At 37.3% G+C, this 17,116-nt stretch overlaps 1 long non-coding RNA gene across 1 annotated transcript in view; it reads left to right on the top strand.

The window, feature by feature from the left end:
* Positions 1-17,116, top strand: part of LOC117098663 — a 35,650-nt gene that overhangs the window by 1,577 nt on the left and 16,957 nt on the right. The window contains exon 2 of the long non-coding RNA XR_004443524.1: positions 2,412-2,577. This is a non-coding gene — a long non-coding RNA (uncharacterized LOC117098663). The remainder of the gene's footprint in view (positions 1-2,411; positions 2,578-17,116) is intronic.

Here is a 17,116-nt window from a genome sequence, read left to right as displayed (position 1 = left end):
CCAAGAAGAATCTAGACTGACAGCTTTGCTGGGTTTCCCTACTCAGTCTGTTAGCAGTATGTCATTCCCTTTTTGTCCAATCATGAAGAATCTAGACTGACAGCTTTGCTGGGTTTCCCTACTCAGTCTGTTAGCAGTATGTCATTCCCTTTTTGTCCAATCATATTTCTATGTGGCCGTCCATACTTTGTTGAACCTGTGAAAGGAATATAAATAATCTAGCCAAGGGTAAAAATGAGTAAGCCAAGGGAAAAGTCAAGCCGGGAACTATGTTAGGAAAGCCTGCATCCCATTTTATTCCTGGATAAGATAGCTACAAATATAAGAAGCTACATACCTCCCTCACAATTTGCCCAAGGAAATTTGTTGTGGACGAAAGACAGAACTCAAAGTCATCCCTCTGAGGCTCACCTGAGACAAATGCATATCTGATTGCTTCCTCTGCCCTATTGTTTATGTAAAAATGCAAATTCATTGAACCAGAATAAATTGTGTATGCAGTGGAAGTCTGATCATGGACCTGAGGCTGTGTCACTGGTGCATCCTTAACCTTGGGCAAAATAATCTTTCGAAATTGACTGAGACCTGTCTCAGATATTTTGGGTTAACAAAGCTAATCATAAAAATGGGAAATTTTCCCTGGATCTTTGGGTCTTCATTCTGAAGGCTCCCGTGTGTTCACATGACATAAATTTTTATGCCTTTTCTCCAGCGGGAAAGTTTCTCTACACCATCGTGTGCTGGTCCTTAAACTTAGTGCTAAGAGAGAAAGATGTATGATCTATATACTTTCTGAGCCCTTAATAAACTCCTGATCTGGTGAGAGGAGTCAGAAAGAGAAGTCAAATATTATAAAACAACGTGATAAGGGTGAGGTTAGATACTGTGAAAACACAGAGCTGGGCACCTTTTAGAGTTTTCCTGGAGAAAGTCAGCCTTAAGGGATGAACTAAGAAATTAGAGAGGTGAGGGTTGCGTGTGTGTGTTGTTAGAGGGGAAGTTGGGTATGAAGGAAATTGAAGTGTAGGAGACAGTCATTTAGATAATTAATCATGTGGTCCATTAGTATTAAGAAAAATAAATTTGATTAGATTTGATTATTAAGAAGTAGTTAGTGACCTTTATCCTGAGCAGAAACAAGCATTTGTTTCAGAGCCAGAAAAATAGTATGAAGTAAATGCCAAAGCCAGTGAGATGCCATTAAAATGACTTTAGAGTTGTGACCTCTTGGAAACATTAAAAGCAACCCATGATGTTGGTGGTGGTGACTTGTATCTACCCAAATCAGGCAATAAAGAAAGTGAGAAAGAATCACAAAATCACTTTGATGGTATAAACTTGAGGTCCCTGGTTGATGCAATAGTTATAAAAAACCTCAGAGGTCCCCTTGCAACACAGATGGAATCACTGAGGAAGCAGATCACTCTCAGGACCTGTATCTGGTCTCGCTCACATCTCTAACCTATATAGCCATATTGTGAGCATAAACACTTGACCCACAAAGCTCTGCTCATCCAAATCATAAATGATTCCCTACACTTGGATCAGGAAGGGGTGACCATCAGCCTGGTTTGGCTGGGATAGTCCTGGTTTATACCTACTGAAGATCAATTAACAAGTTTTAATTATTTTTTGTGTTCCCCTTTTCCCTCTCAAATGTATCCCAGTTTAGAAGATACATTTTATGCTCACTCTAGGTAAGTGCTTTTCCACCATAGGATGGTTTTGAATTAAATATAGAAATGTTGAAATAAAGCCAACATAGCATTAATACCTTTGTGCTAAATTTAAAGAAAAACTCTGTTTCTTATTTAAAACTTTATACAGTATATAAAATACATAGAATTTCAGAGGTTATCCTCATAATTCCAATTGAATGTGCAATTGATTTTAAGTTTGATTTTAAGCCAAAAGGCAAAAATAATTTGACAAAGTTTCTGTATATTATCAGATTATATAAGATACTTTGATTTGTTATATTTCCTGAGTATAAATAATTTTATTTCAAGCATTATCTGAGTTCTTGGAAACATTTTGTTTATAAGTATTATAAATTTGTCCTGTCAGATATTTGAAATGCTTAAAAATTAAAGTCAAATTTTTGAAAAACTGTTTAAAATATTTAATTGAATATAATTAAAGTACTGAGAAAAATTATTCTGTTCAATATAGAAATGTTAATCCAAAAATAGCTAATACAGTAATCAATAAAAAAGTGAAGGTGATATTTCTCATTATACTCAACTTGTAAACAGGATAACAATATTTGTAAGTTGAACAGAAATGCTTAAGGAAGACTTGTTTTTAAATTTTCTGACTTTTAATACAATTTAAAACCCAAATAGCTTTTAAATACTTCTTCACACACAGAGCTCTCACCCTTATTTTACCCTGGAATTTTTTTTTTTCAGATACCCAATACAAAACTCACATGGACTATTGCCTCAAGAACGAAACTCTGGCAAATTGGAGAGAGTGTGAGCAGCCTGTGGATGAGGAAAATAAACAACAAACCTGTCCTTCATAAAGTCTGGATGAAGAGGGAGGAGATACTGGGAGATGAACAGCAGAGGATAGGTAATCAATGGGGTATTTTTTTTTCTTTTACTAATGAGAGAGTTTTGAGCATGTTTGTAAGCAGGTGAAAAGAAGTTCACAAAGAAGAAAAAATGGAAGACACTAAGAAAGATATAGCTAATGGCACAAGATCCCAGAGGAATGGGATCAGAAACTCTGACAGAAATCATAGTCCTCTATTAGAATGGAGACATGGGGCTGGAAGAAAGGAGGTAAGAATGGGGCCTCTAGATAATTTAAGAATAGATGCGGCCGGGCGCGGTGGCTCAAGCCTGTAATCCCAGCACTTTGGGAGGCCGAGACGGGCGGATCACGAGGTCAGGAGATCGAGACCATCCTGGCTAACACGGTGAAACCCCGTCTCTACTAAAAAATACAAAAACTAGCCGGGTGAGGTGGCGGGCGCCTGTAGTCCCAGCTACTCGGGAGGCTGAGGCAGGAGAATGGCGTAAACCCGGGAGGCGGAGCTTGCAGTGAGCTGAGATCCGGCCACTGCACTCCAGTCCGGGCGACAGAGCGAGACTCCGCCTCAAAAAAAAAAAAAAAAAAAAAAAAAAAAGAATAGATGCTGTGAACCTAAGGAAGACCACTCTTGAAGGTATAATTTTCTCAATAAAATAAGAGATAACGGTTGCATAATGAGTTTGAGAAAAGATGACAAAGATTTGACCATATGAGATTAGGGACCATGAATTAGAAATGGTACCAATCTGCAAGGGCGTATAATTTTTTCTGGCAGCCCCTCACCCTTGTCTGATCAGATAGTACCTCAAGGAATTGAGGACGTTGGGGAGGTATGAGTTTGTCTTATCAATCAAAGAAATCCAGCCCCTGTGGGGAACAATGAAGCCATGAAGGACCTGGATGATGGATGAATGTGGAGGATCAAGGGGGTGGAGGATCAAGGGACTGGAGGGCTTAAAGGTGTCTAAGAGCCATGAGGGTAGGGTGAAGGAATGTGAAAGAGGGAAGGAGAGGAGGTCCTGGAGGGAAATATCGGAGCTCAAGGTTTTAGAAGAGTAGTAAGTTCTAAAGGTTATGGCAAGATCCAGGAAGTGAGCAATTGAATTAGTCAGATAGGGTGAAAGGGGGAAGGTTTTTTTTTTTTTTTTTTTTTAAATCTCTGTGTATGTATTGTCTACATTCATATTGCATCTCCTGGAACTGTGGCAGATAGGACTTGGGGTAAGGGGAAGACCATGATACAAGGTCCAGCTGTTGGAGGGACTGGTAAACCAGAGCCACAGGGATGATCAGAGGATGGCAGAGCTAGATGGAAGAGACCGCCTTCTAATAGCATTAGTTTTTCTAGAGGCCATGGAAGCAAACCAACCTGGAGTTGGCAATGAGAAACCAGGAGAATGCTACCCTTCATCACAGTCCCCTAGTATGTAGGGAATGGAAGAATATCAACTTCCTTAAGAGAAAGCTGTGGAGTATAAGGATAGACTAGGTTTTAGTAAAAGAAAAGAGATGGAAAGGGTGACTTAAAATAGGGGTGAAGTGGTACAGGGGCTTGCTAATTACTAAACTAGCACTTCATAAGAATGTAATGGGAAATGTATTTGTAAAGTACTGAGGGAAAGTGGAAGAGGGGTTTTTGCTTGCTATATTTTTCTTAATTTATTGTTAATTGACAAATAATTGTATATACTCAGGAGGTGTGATGTAATAATATATATGAACATATATGCACACTGTAGAATAATTACATCAAAGTGACATATTTTCTACCTCAGATACTTAGCATTTCTTTATGTAAGAACATTTAAAATCTTTTATCAATTTTGAAATATATAAAACATTATTCTTAATTATAGTCACCATGCTGTGCAATAGATCACAGACTTATTCCTTCTGTGTAACTGAAACTTTGTGCCCTTTGATCAACATCTTCCCTTTCCCCATCCAAATAATCACTACCTCCAAATCCCCAGCCTCTGGTAGGCACAATTCTTCTACTCTCTACATCTGTGAGTTTGACTTTTTTAGATTCCATGTATAAGTAAGATCATGCAGTACAGTATTTGTGTTTCTCTGCCTGGCCTATTCCACTTAGGCATAATTTTCTCCCAGTTCATCCTCATTGTCACAAAGGGCAGAATTTCTTTCTTTTTCTAAAGGTTGAATAATATTCAGTGTGTATCATCTTTATCCATTCATTCATAATGGACACTTAGGTTGCTTTCATATCTTGGCTGTTGTGAATAAGGCTTCAATAAACATGGAAGTGCACATATCACCTTTACATACTCATTTCATTTTCTTTGGGTATATGCCCAGAAGTGGAATTTCTGGATCATATGGTAATTGTATTTTTATTTGTTTGAGGAAACTTTGTACTGTTTTCTGAAGTGGTTGTACTAATTTACCTTCCTACCAACTGTGTACAAGGGTTCCCTTTTCTCCACATTCCCCTCCAACAGTTGTGCTCTTTCATCTTTTTGATAATAGCCATTCTAATAGACATGATTTGATATCTCATTGTGATTTTAATTTGCATTTCCCTGATGATTGATGATGTTGAATAGTTTTTCATGTATCTGCTGGCCATTTGTCTTCTTTTGAGAAATGTCAGCTTTGGTCCTTTGCCCATTTTTAAAAATCAGGTTATTTGTTTTCTTGCCACTGAATTGTTTTAGTTCCTTATATATTTTGGATATTAGGTCCTTATCACAAGTAAGGTTTGCAAATATTTTATCCCAATTCATGGGTTGTTTCTTTATTATTTATTTTGCTGTCCAGAAGTTTTTTCTATTTGATACAGTCCCATTTGTCTATTTTTTCTTTTATTGCCTATGCTTTTCAGGGTGTATCCAAGAAACCATTGTCCAGACCAGTGTCACAGGGCTTTTCCTCTATGTTTTCTTTTATGAATTTTACAGTTTTGGGCTTTACATTTAAATCTGCCATCTATTTTGAGTTGATTTTTGTATATGGAGTGAGATGAGGGTCTAATTTCATTCTTCTTTGGGTGGATATCCAGTTTTTCCAACAGCGCTTACTGAAGAGACTGTCGTTATACCTATTGTGTGTTCTTGACATCTTTGTCAAAACTAAATTGATCACAAATGCGAGTTTATTTCTGGAATTTCTGTTGTGTTCCACTGTTCTATATGTCTGTTTCTATGCCAATACCGTTCTAGGATTTTTAAATTCTTGTTTTTCCTTTTCTTTTTAGTTGACACAAAATAATTTTATGTATTATGGGATACAGCAATATTTTGGTACATGTATATCATGTTGTTTGGGAAAAACTCTTAAACCATTTTTCCTGTGCTCTCACACCATAACAATCAGCACAGGAGACTTCTGTGATCCCAAAAGATGTGCTTATTTTCCCCCTGCAGCAAGCAAGCAGTCAATTTTGCAGCAGGACCCAACTGGGTGTCCTCTAATTTAATTCCAACTATCTGCCCAGATAAAGCATCAGATCCCACAGGTTAGGAGCTTACTCCCACAAGACTATCCCCTCCTTCCCCCCCAGTTGCAAGTCCAGGCTTCTGGAACGTCGGACTGACTGGCTTCAAGTTGGGGTTCCCATGATCCCCTCTTTGGGTTCGATTAATTTGCTAGAGTGGCTCACAGAACTCAGGGAAACATGTTTACTGATTTATTACAAAGTGTATTTGGAAGGATATGAATAAACATCCAGATAAAGAGATACATAAAGTGAGGCCTAGAAGGGTCCTGAGCACAGGAGCTTCTGTTCCCATGCAGCTGGGGTGCACTACCTTCCTGGCACGTAAATGAGCTTTTCACTCCATATCATGGAGATAATGGCACTCCTGTTGTACTGGTGATTGTTTCAGGTGGCTAGATTGATGAGTAGGCATGGAGTATTGGTGATCATCTAAGAAGCTTCTTATCCAACTGTGAAAATCTCTCTTGCTGGCTAATGGAGCAGAAGTGTGTGAAGGGAAATATGATGTTGCTGAAGGCTTCCTAGAGCTTCCCAAAGGTCATGTACCAGATACAAAATTTTATCCTAGACCATCTGACAATAATTGCCACCATTAAATTAAAGCATTAGACACGAATCTTGCTTGTAAAGTAATATATTCCCATTAACCTCATTTATCTCTTTATTTAAAAGTGTTGGCCGGGTGTGGTGACTCCCGCCTATAATCCCATCACTTTGGGAGGCCGAGGCAGGTGGATTACCTGAGGTTGGGAGTTCGAGACCAGCCCGACCAACATGGAGAAACCCCGTCTCTACTAAAAAATACAAAAATTAGCTGGGCATGGTGGCACATGCTGGTAATCCCAGCTACTCAGGAGGCTGAGGCAGGAGAATCGCTTGAACACGGGAGGCAGAGCTTGCGGTGAGCCGAGACTGGGTCATTGCACTCCAGCCTGAGCAACAAGAGTGAAATTCTGTCTCAAAAAAAAAAAAGTGTTACATTTATAATACACTTAAAGAGGAAGCAACAAGTTGTCTGTTCTGTGTGTCATGAGTGGATTATGTCATGTTCACTGAGCCAGCCCACCCTCTGCTTCCTCCTCTCTCTCCCCTTCGCCTTCTACCCTCTTTTCCTCTCTTCCTCAGGTTACTTATAAGGCCAGCCATCATAGATTTGGTACAACTGAACTGAGAAACTCGAAGGACACTTAAAAATAGATTTCAATTTAACTTTGTCGTGAGATTCTTCCTTTTCTTTTCCTTGTCATGTTGGTCACAATTTGGTATCCAATTATCTCAAATAGAGCATAATTCATAGATTCATGATATAGTTATGTTCATTAGATGAATGAATAAGTGAATGAATGAATGAATGAAGAGCACATTTTATGATTTTAGTTTTAGCAAAAGAGAAAGTTCAGAAATACTAAGGAATCTGAACACCAGGGGGCATCAAAAGTTTGCTTTTTTTTTTTTTCTCAAATCTGCCATTTAAAATAGTCTAAAGCTTGAGTCATATTGGCTTCATAAGAGAAAATGCGAGAGAGAAAGGTGGAAGAAGAAGAGAGAAGTTGTAACTTAAAGGTTAATTCTAAAGTGGTAAGTGTACTCTACGGCAGTTTACTTAAGTTACTTCTAGAGCAGTGCATGTGGTTTTTCTCATATAGTTATATACCAATGACCAGCAGATGACACCACTTCTTATGACCAGCAGATGGCACCGCTTGACCTCATGGGTCAAGGAATACAGTGTAGGACCAGATTTTGGAGGATAAAGAAACTATATACAGGGGATGAAATCTTTCACAAACTTTCTGTAGAAAAACTACTAAAGTAAAATAAATATTAAGTAGAGGATTAAGCCCTCTAGGTCTCAAATACCTTAATTTTTAAAAGGTAGAATTTTAACCAGAGGTGTAGTGTTCATTTTGAAACAAAGTAATAACTAAAATGTTTTTAAATGTCAAGTTTAAGCCTCAGAAAAGGTGAGCTGTAATTGATAGAAATAATTTGGATTTCACTGTGTACTTTTAGAATATTCCTTTATCAGATTTTTCAATGACCAATTCATTCACACATATTAGCCAAAAGAAAGACAGTTGCACACAGACACAATACTGTTAGATTACTGATTAATAGCACTAAATGATTTCCTCCGTTGTCCTTGGCTATATAATTTAAGTGTCAACAGAGTACTTCAGGTTCTCTTATGTACTATCAGTTATTTACCTTTTCTCAACATTTAACTACTTTAGTTGGATACTTATAATCAGATAAAAACCGCAGCAATGTCCATAGAGTACTTGTAGTGCAAAGGAAAATGCAGACCCACTGGTTTTTGAGAGTGACAGCACTTGACCCAAAACTTTAAACATGCTTGTGAAACTTCCATGTGGGTGAAGGAGCAGAGGCCAGACTAGCACTTAGTTTCTTTTTAGATCTTCCATGCCTTAGTCATGCAGATAAGTAGTAACTGCTTGAATGGGAATAAAAAGCATTCTGTTGGATTTCTGTGTATAATGAAAAGTCCCTATCTTTGGCTCTTTGATTTCCCACATGAAACTCAGCTTGGATATTACTACAATAACAAAGAGCACTAGAAAAAAACAAAAGGGCATATTTGCTTAAATTGCTGTTTGCATCAAAAGAAACTGCCTAATGGGGTTATCACTGGGTCAGACTGCACTCTGTTTTCACCAAGGCTGAATCAAGACCAGATGAATTCAGGAGGGCTGGGTGGGATTAGAGTCTTTAAATACCAGTATTTTAATAAAATTCTTCTTGGCAAAATTATCTGTGAGCCCTTCTACTTTGTTAGCAACAGAAAGATACGTAAGAAAGAGATTGGAAATACTGAAGTGATCAACTACTAGGAAATGACCCTTAGGTTTAATTTTATTTCCAAAAAATAACACTGTGCCATATGAGAGAAAACATGGTAGAGAAGCAAGGTCTAGACCCATACTCTCTGACTCTACACTATTTGGTGTTGAAGCTTATGACACTGTGCTTCAGTTCCTTCATCTGTAAAATTAGGGTAATTATCCAGGGTTTGTGTGAGAATTCAAGTTAATACTTGTAAAGCACTTGGAACATGGTAAGCACTGAATGTGTTAATTATGATGATGATGATGATGGTGGTATACTAGCTACTGCATGAGGTGCTGAGAATACAGAGATTGAAAAGATACCATCTCTGCCTTTGGGGAACTTAGAGTCTTTTAGGAGGAGTCAAGAAAATAAATAAGAGCAAAATGTTATAGATATAATAAGGAGGTTATATAGAGTTTTGGGATAGGGGGTGACAAGGGAGGGTATGGTGAGTTTGGCCTGGGTAGGTGTGAGGGATGCCTTGAAGAAAGGTCCTTCAGCTGAACTGTGCAATATGTATTTGCAGGCAAGAAAAGGGAACAAGGAAGGGCTTTTGGATATGTAGTGAAAGCAGGGCTGGGCAACACATGTTGAAGGGCACCAAAGTAGGAATCAGTGTGGTACATTCAAAGAACTGCTATTCTTGGAATATGGTCAGAGCACAGGGTGTGAGTATAAGGGGGCAGAGTGAAAGATGAAGCCCTTCGGGTGGACATAGGTCAGAGTCCAGCATTGGAAACAGGAATCCAGGGGTTAATTTGGAAATCAGATGAGGTTTGTTTGGCTCATTCATTATTTATTTATTTGTTTATTAGAGACAAGTTCTCACTGTATTACCCAGGAGGACCTCAAACTCCTGAGCTCTGAGAATCTTCCTACATCAACCTCCCAGGTAGCTGGAATTACAGACATGTGCCACCCTGTGTGGCTAGTGTTTTTTAAAAATAAGCTGTAAACATTTACAACTTAGAACCTCCACATGAAAAAAATAGGAATTTCCAAGCTTTCTAGAAAATTTGGAGTGTCTTGCAATATCATTCTCTAATTCCAACACGGTATCAGTGGATGACATGCGCACTGCCCAGTTTGTCTCTGGCCTCTTCCTCTCACTTTCAGTCCCAGCCTTGCCTCTAATCCCATGAGCATTGGTGTTTCTGACCTTTACATAGCACCCTAAAGACTTCTGATTTTTTTCTACAGGGCATGCAGAGCATTGAAATGTTTTAAGCAGGAGGTTCTACTGTAATCTGACTTACGTTTTTGTGTGGAGGAGGGATTGAAGGATAAGATGCTAAATTATTTTCATCTTTTAACAAAAGTTCTATCATAAGCAATGACTGGACACATATGAGGGCAATTGAGTATCATTGGATTTTACTATTAAATTTCATTAGAAAATAGAATCTGTTCTTTGAAAATTGGAATCTTTAATCTTATTATGGAAGACTGACCAATCTTCTAGTCAACCCTGTATTCTTTTTATTTTCAAGAGTAAGCAAAAGGTCTAAAATTTTAAGAGGAAAGCCCATCCTTCTTTGGCAGCTCCTTTAAGGATCAACAGATAGTCCTCTTGGAACTGATAATGAAATATAATCCAATCTTAACATACCTGGAAAAGGGCTAAAGGGAATGCATACGTTTCAATAGGGGAGGAACTGGTACAAAACAACAGTTAGCAAGAGGCAACAAAGAATTTCTGGCAGAGTGGGTTTTGCTATCTAAAACTTGCTTTTTCTAATAGAGACAACCTCTTATCTCCAGATACTCCGTGACTTTCCAGAAGAAGGCATATAACTTAAATTGAAGTGATAGATAAAATAAACCCATGGCTTTTTTGGCTTTTGGGTCAGACCCCTGTGAAGTTAGCAAAGGCAGCAGAAGCAGCTATGCTTGCACCAGAACACAGAATGATGCCCATCCTCAGGAAGCATTTCACACCCACTTCCTTTCCATGCATGGAGTAAGGGGACAGGGAAGTCAGTTATGAGAAGGGGGATGAACTAATCCTATACTCATTCTCTGGCCTTCTGTAAAAACACTGGTTGGTTTTTAGCAGGAAAGTTATGCCGGTTGTATTAGTCAGGATTCTCCAGAAAAACAACCAGTAGGATGTGTGTGTGCATGTGTCAAGTGTATGTCACATATACATGCATATGTATGTGTGTAAGTGTATGTCACACACATGTACTTATATACATATGTGTGTATATATCTATAGCTATATAGTTGTAGGAGCTAAGTCTGCAATTCGTAGGGCAGGTTTACAGTCTGGAGATTCCAGGAAGAGTTGATGCTGCAGTCTTGAGTCTGAAGACAGTCTGGTGGCAGAATTCCTGCTTTCTTAGGAGACCTCAGTCTTTTTTCTTAAGCCTTCAATTGATTGGATGAGGCCCACTTAGATGGCAGTCTGCTTTATTCAATCTACTGATGTAAATGTTAATCACGTCTAAAAAGAACCTTTGCAACAACATCTAGACTGGTGTTTGACCAAAGTACTGGGTGTCATAGCCTAGCCAAGATGACACATAAAATTAATGACCACATTGGGACCCAGGCTGGTCTGCATGATTTAGGCTGGAGAGGAGAGGAAGACCCTGCTACTGAGCTATGCCCATCTCTGAGAAACCAAATTTTATCTTGCACATTATATCTGATATTCATTGAACAAACATGGAAAACCTGCTATGTGCAAAGTTCTTTGCCAATTATTCTCTGCTTTTAGGAGGTCTTTTGCTGTTGTAAATTGGAGGAAGAGTACAGATGCAGACAGACACTCTGGGAAGCAACTTAGTATGGTGGAAAGGCACTGGGTTGTAGAGACAAGAGTACCAGTTTTGGCTGTGTGACTTTGTGCAAGTTTTCACACTTCTACACTCATTGGTGATTCCATTTTATCAAGATCTGCAAACTGTCTAAGCCTTATATTTATCTGTAAAACCATCATCATCATCATCATCATCAGCAGCAGCAGCAGCAGCAGCAGCATTGCCCCAGGATTTAATGGAATGAAACATGTAATAATTTCTGATATATTACAAGTCACCAACAACAGTTCTTTGTCTTCCTTCTCTATCACATTGCTAAGTAAAAAGGGGTATGAGAAACTATGATATGAGGGGCAGAGTGAGGGAAATGGCACCAGGCATGATGTCGCAGCCTTGAGTCTGAAGGTAGACTGGAGGCAGAAAATTGGAACCTTTAATCAGGTGTACCCCATAGTCAGCTGGCCAGCTGACTCTACGGGGCAGGTCTGTGGTGCAGGTGAGGCTTCATATTTATCTACTCTTTGGTAAAAATGAGGTGCTGTTCCTGAAATCTAGAATCCTGATGGTATGACTATAAACATTTCAGAATGATTCTCACCCTTTTCAATCCCTTATGCCACAATCTCCATTTATAGTTTTGAGTTTTGAATTTTAAGCCATGTTCTAAAAATTCCAAAGTTCAACTCTTAGAAAATCCCAAGTAGTCTAAGAGTGTTTTACACCAAAATAGTCACAAGATTATGTTAGACAAGTTAAAATACATGTATTTTAGTATATACTTTGCACAACTTCTCTGAAATGTCTTGTTCAAAAACAGAAAACTCAAAGCTGCTCAAATGTTTGTTATGGTCTCTTAGTTCGATAACTGAAAGTGACAGGCTCTACTTTTTCCATAGGCTCCCACACCAGTTTGTGGGTTGGGCTAACATCATGTTACTTTTCTCTCACTGCATTCTCTGGCATGTGTGTGTTCTACAGAATACCTATATTTGGTCCACAGATGTCCAGTGAAAAGAAAAAGAAAAGTTTATGGTTTTTGATGCCTTATTAAAAACATGCACAATAGGTTTTCTAGTCTGTATAAGATGGGAAAAGGGATGGTAAGGGGATCATATACTTTATCTTAGTCCTTCAAAGGTGGATTCATTGTTTTACCCAGTGATTTGATTGAGGTAGACATTATTATTTTAACTTGACCATCGGTTGCTAGTTAATAGTACCTGCACATACTATCACTAGTGGTAGATAACAACGGGAAAGCTGATACTGGTATCTCTGTAACTTTGTTAGAGTTTTGGGCAAGTGAGCCAAAGCAAGTTCTACCCCCAAGTAGATCTCCATTTATCCTCAGAGACACCAAGGTCATGAGACTGGAGAGGACCAGGTCATGATTAGAGAATAATTAGGAAGAGATGACATTATATACATTTGGTTAGCTCAGCTGTTCATAACTGTGGATGCAGATCACACAGATAAATGCATAGCTGATTAAACTGGTATCCCACTCTTACTGGTGCTGTGCCAATCTAGGGGCCATTTCCAAACAAGAATATAAGAATTCAACTCAAGGGAGTCAGAGTTGTATAAATTCCAGGCTATCATACATGGAAAATACAGACTTCAAAACAAGGTACTTAGAGAAGGAATTGGAAAAACTAGAGATTGATAAAGATGGAGGTACAGTAAGAAATAAAGTAAAAAAAAAAAAAAAAAAGGCTTTTTGGCACATTTCCATTACCACCTTGAGCATACAAGAAGTCCTCTGCAGATCTCATTGAATGAATGAATTGAAAGATATCCCTCTCCTCCTACCAAAAGAAAAGAAAACAGAAAGATGAAAGTCACAAGGCCCTAAAAGAAATTCCAGAGAAAAACAGAAAGAAAAAGAAGTTACCTGAAGTTCAGATAAGAGGGGAAATAACAGTTGAAAGAAAAACTTAAAAATTGGAAGAAAAGCAAGAGGTTTGATTCAATTGGAGGATTCAACAAGCTTTTCCTCCCCAAATTCTTGCTACATATAATGGCATGATACAGAGCTAAGTATATTTTATGAATTATTTTATTTCTCAAAGTAATATGAGATGTCTACTCATATTATGCCCATTGTACAGATGAGATCAGAATCAAGTCTGGACCAAGTCTGTGTGAGACCAGAGGTATACTTGTAGCTATTGTCCAAGATGGACAGTAAATTATATGATACCCTAGCTGTAGGGTCCACTTGAATGAATAAGACACAGATTTTGGCCTCTAAGGAGCTTATACTCTAATGGAGGAAATCAACCCGCAAACAATTTTAATTCAAAGCAGAGTGACATGAGAGTGTACTTAAGGGGCAAAGTAGGAAGTTTATGGCCCAGAGAAGAAGCACTTAATTCTGATTTGTGGGTGGGTTTAAACAACCAGTGTTAGGGAAGAAATAAATGGGAATGTAGTTTTCCCCATCAATTTTCTGTGTGTGTCCTAGAAATAATTCCTATAAAGGGATCTTACAGCCGGACAGACCGATTAAAGGTGAATATATTCTAACCTCTGCCTTACATAGAAATTAAATCCTAGCAAACCCTCTATAGGTTTAAGGAAGTAAATTTCTATTCCCATGAAAGGCAGCAGGTACTTCCTAGTCATTTCACATCGTGATCACTTTAAGGAAAACCAAAAAAGCTGACTGGGAAAAAAACAAAAAGAAACAAAACAACAACAACAAAAAACCCTTTCAGCTGTTAAAGCTGAGACCTGTGAAATCTTTCCTAAATTTTTGTTTAAATTGTTATAAATTTGATGCTGAATCATACTTTATTTACAAAAACATCCTGTGTCCCAATGAAATCTTTCTTTATGCCGTTTCCAAGTAGACCCACTTTCTTAAAAATAAATTTGTAACACTGTTTTTTAAAAGAGAAATCTCAACTAGCAGATGTATATCTATTATCAAATAAAATATAATGTCATGTATATAATACACAAATTTTCTCCAACATAGCAATGCCTCTTAATATATTAAAATTATTCCTTTATAAATTATATATAATTTTTCTCAGCATAGCATTAATGATGGTTAAGGTAATCTAGTGTTTTGCACTTCGTAGAAAAAAAAATCCCATTAGGAGAAATTCAAGATGTTTTACAAATATGCCATGGAGTAGGTTTTAATCATTGCCCTTCTTTTCATCTGGACAACAAATGAAAGCAAGACTGTTGGTTGAAATGACTTATGCAAAGGTGAGAAGCACTAACAAAGTTTAGCCCTGACTCTGACCGCTAACACCGTCATTCTGTCCCAGAAGCCATGTCGTCTAACTGCTGGTCAGTCATGAAGAAAGCATTTCTGGAGCCTCACCCCTGAGTGAATTTGCTTGGCAATAGGTAGAGGGGATAAATTAGTGACTTCCTTCTACCTACTGAGCAAATTGCTGAATATCTTGTACACGACCCAGGTCACTGAGATACAATCTAAGAAAGAAAAAAAAAAATCAGCACATTCTGAAGCGAATGAAAGCAGTTTCTATTCCAAAGATAAATCAATGGAGTTGTCATAGGTAGAAATTAGTTTTTGTGTATTTGTTTTCTTCTTCTGTCTCAGGTCTCTCTCATCATTGCTGAAGACTTATAGGAAAAGCCCCTAAAATATTTAAATGTTTATATATTGGAAATTTTTTTTAAAGAATATTGATTCTTAGGAATGAGCTAGATAAGAGGACTAATTTGAAAAGATTAATCAGTATTTGGAGTTTACTGAAAATATCACCACAATCCAGTGGCCCCAAGCTATGCAAGACAAACCAGTATATTATTTCTCTAAAAGGAATCTAAACTGAGTGTATATACACGATGACACTCAGATTTACCTTTGTTCTCGAGTGAAAGCAAAAGAGATTAGTATGTCATCTGTTAACCACGCTCAAGTTAGAGAATTCCCTGCAGGATTTTACTTATGAAAAGGTTAAAAAAAAAAAAAGTTGTTACACATTTTTTTCTAACCTGTGCCTCTGCAATCAAGGAAAGTATGATCTTCTATAATTTGATTGTTTCTTTAGCATGGGAGTGTTCACCTACAGTAGAGTGCAGTGTGTTCACCAGGTAAATGAGAACATATGATAATAATCTTTGTCCTAACAGGCACAGTAGAGCTGATTGTTCCTGGAAGCTGGCGGCATTAACTCTCTTTAATCAAGTTATAGCTGAAACTGGTTTATTAGGAATGATACTAGGATGTGGAGTGCAGATTCTTGTTTTCCCAGGTGCTTTTAAAACTAAGTAATCCTCAAAGAATTAGAGAAATCACCACAGAATTTGGTAAAGCACTACAGAGATATGTTTTCTAAACATTTAGCTTTTTTGGAGTGGAAAAGATGACAGAAAATTCCTTCTTTTAAAAATAATTTGAGCAATATTTCAATCATAATATAGGACAGCATGAAAAAGAAAAATAATCTATAGTTCTACTTTCATGAGATCACATTGCATAGGTTTGAATTCCACCTATTCCCTTTTGTAGCTGAGTGAACTTGAAAAAATTTATTGAGCTTCTTTGCACTTTAGTTTTCTCACCTATAAAATGGAGATATTAATAGTAGCTAACGAATGAGGTTGTTTCAGGATTATATTAGATTAAATATACAAAGTACTTAGAACAGTGTTGACACATGGTAAGTGCTTAGTAAATATTAGCTACTACTATTGTCAATTTTGAAATGAATATATTAAGAATGTAGCTCCTTTTAATCTTAGTCCAAATTTTGTATGTGTTTATGGGGTGTAATCTCAGTACGCATACAATTTTAAACTTATTTTTTCTTTTTTCTGCATAAATATCTTTTTGATGTGGCTATACAGACTTTATAAGTATTACTTTTAATAGCTCCATGAAGTTGTTGCGTCATTATGTCCTGCAATAGTGCAAGAATGCCACATACCTTTTATAGTATTATAATGATACTTTTGTTGTAATATGTACAGGTTGTTCCTATTATTATTTTATTATATATGCAAGATAGCACTCAGATTAACCCTTGTTTTTGAGTGAGGCAAAATATAATTATATTTCATAACTATAAAGTAGTATCACAATGAACATGTTGGAAAATTTATATTCTATTGATTTTTTGCTTAAGGAATAGAATTGCTAAAGATAAAATATGAACTTTTAGAAGAATGACATTTCAATAAAACTTTCTAAAATGGTTACCCTAAATTACAATATCATAAGTATTATGTGAATATTTTACAGCATATCCTCACTAGAATTTGTATTATTATTTGATAGATATAAACAAATGTTTATATCTCTTCTTATGTGAAGTCTTGTTCATATCATTTGACCACTGAACTCTTGAAATTCTTTTCTTTTCTTTTATATTGAGACAGAGTCTCACTCTGTCATCTGGGCTGAAATGCAGTGGTGCAATCATGAATCACTGCAGCCTTGATCTCCTGGGTTCAGGCGATCCACCCGCCTCAGCCTCCAAATGGCTGAGATTGCAGGTGTGTGCACCCACGC

The sequence above is a fragment of the Trachypithecus francoisi genome, unplaced genomic scaffold (assembly GCF_009764315.1).
Source record: "Trachypithecus francoisi isolate TF-2019V2 unplaced genomic scaffold, Tfra_2.0 Lachesis_group16, whole genome shotgun sequence".
Lineage (NCBI taxonomy): Eukaryota > Metazoa > Chordata > Mammalia > Primates > Cercopithecidae > Trachypithecus > Trachypithecus francoisi.
The sequence above is the reverse complement of the archived record's forward strand: the minus strand, read 5'-3'. Positions and strand labels throughout refer to the sequence as shown.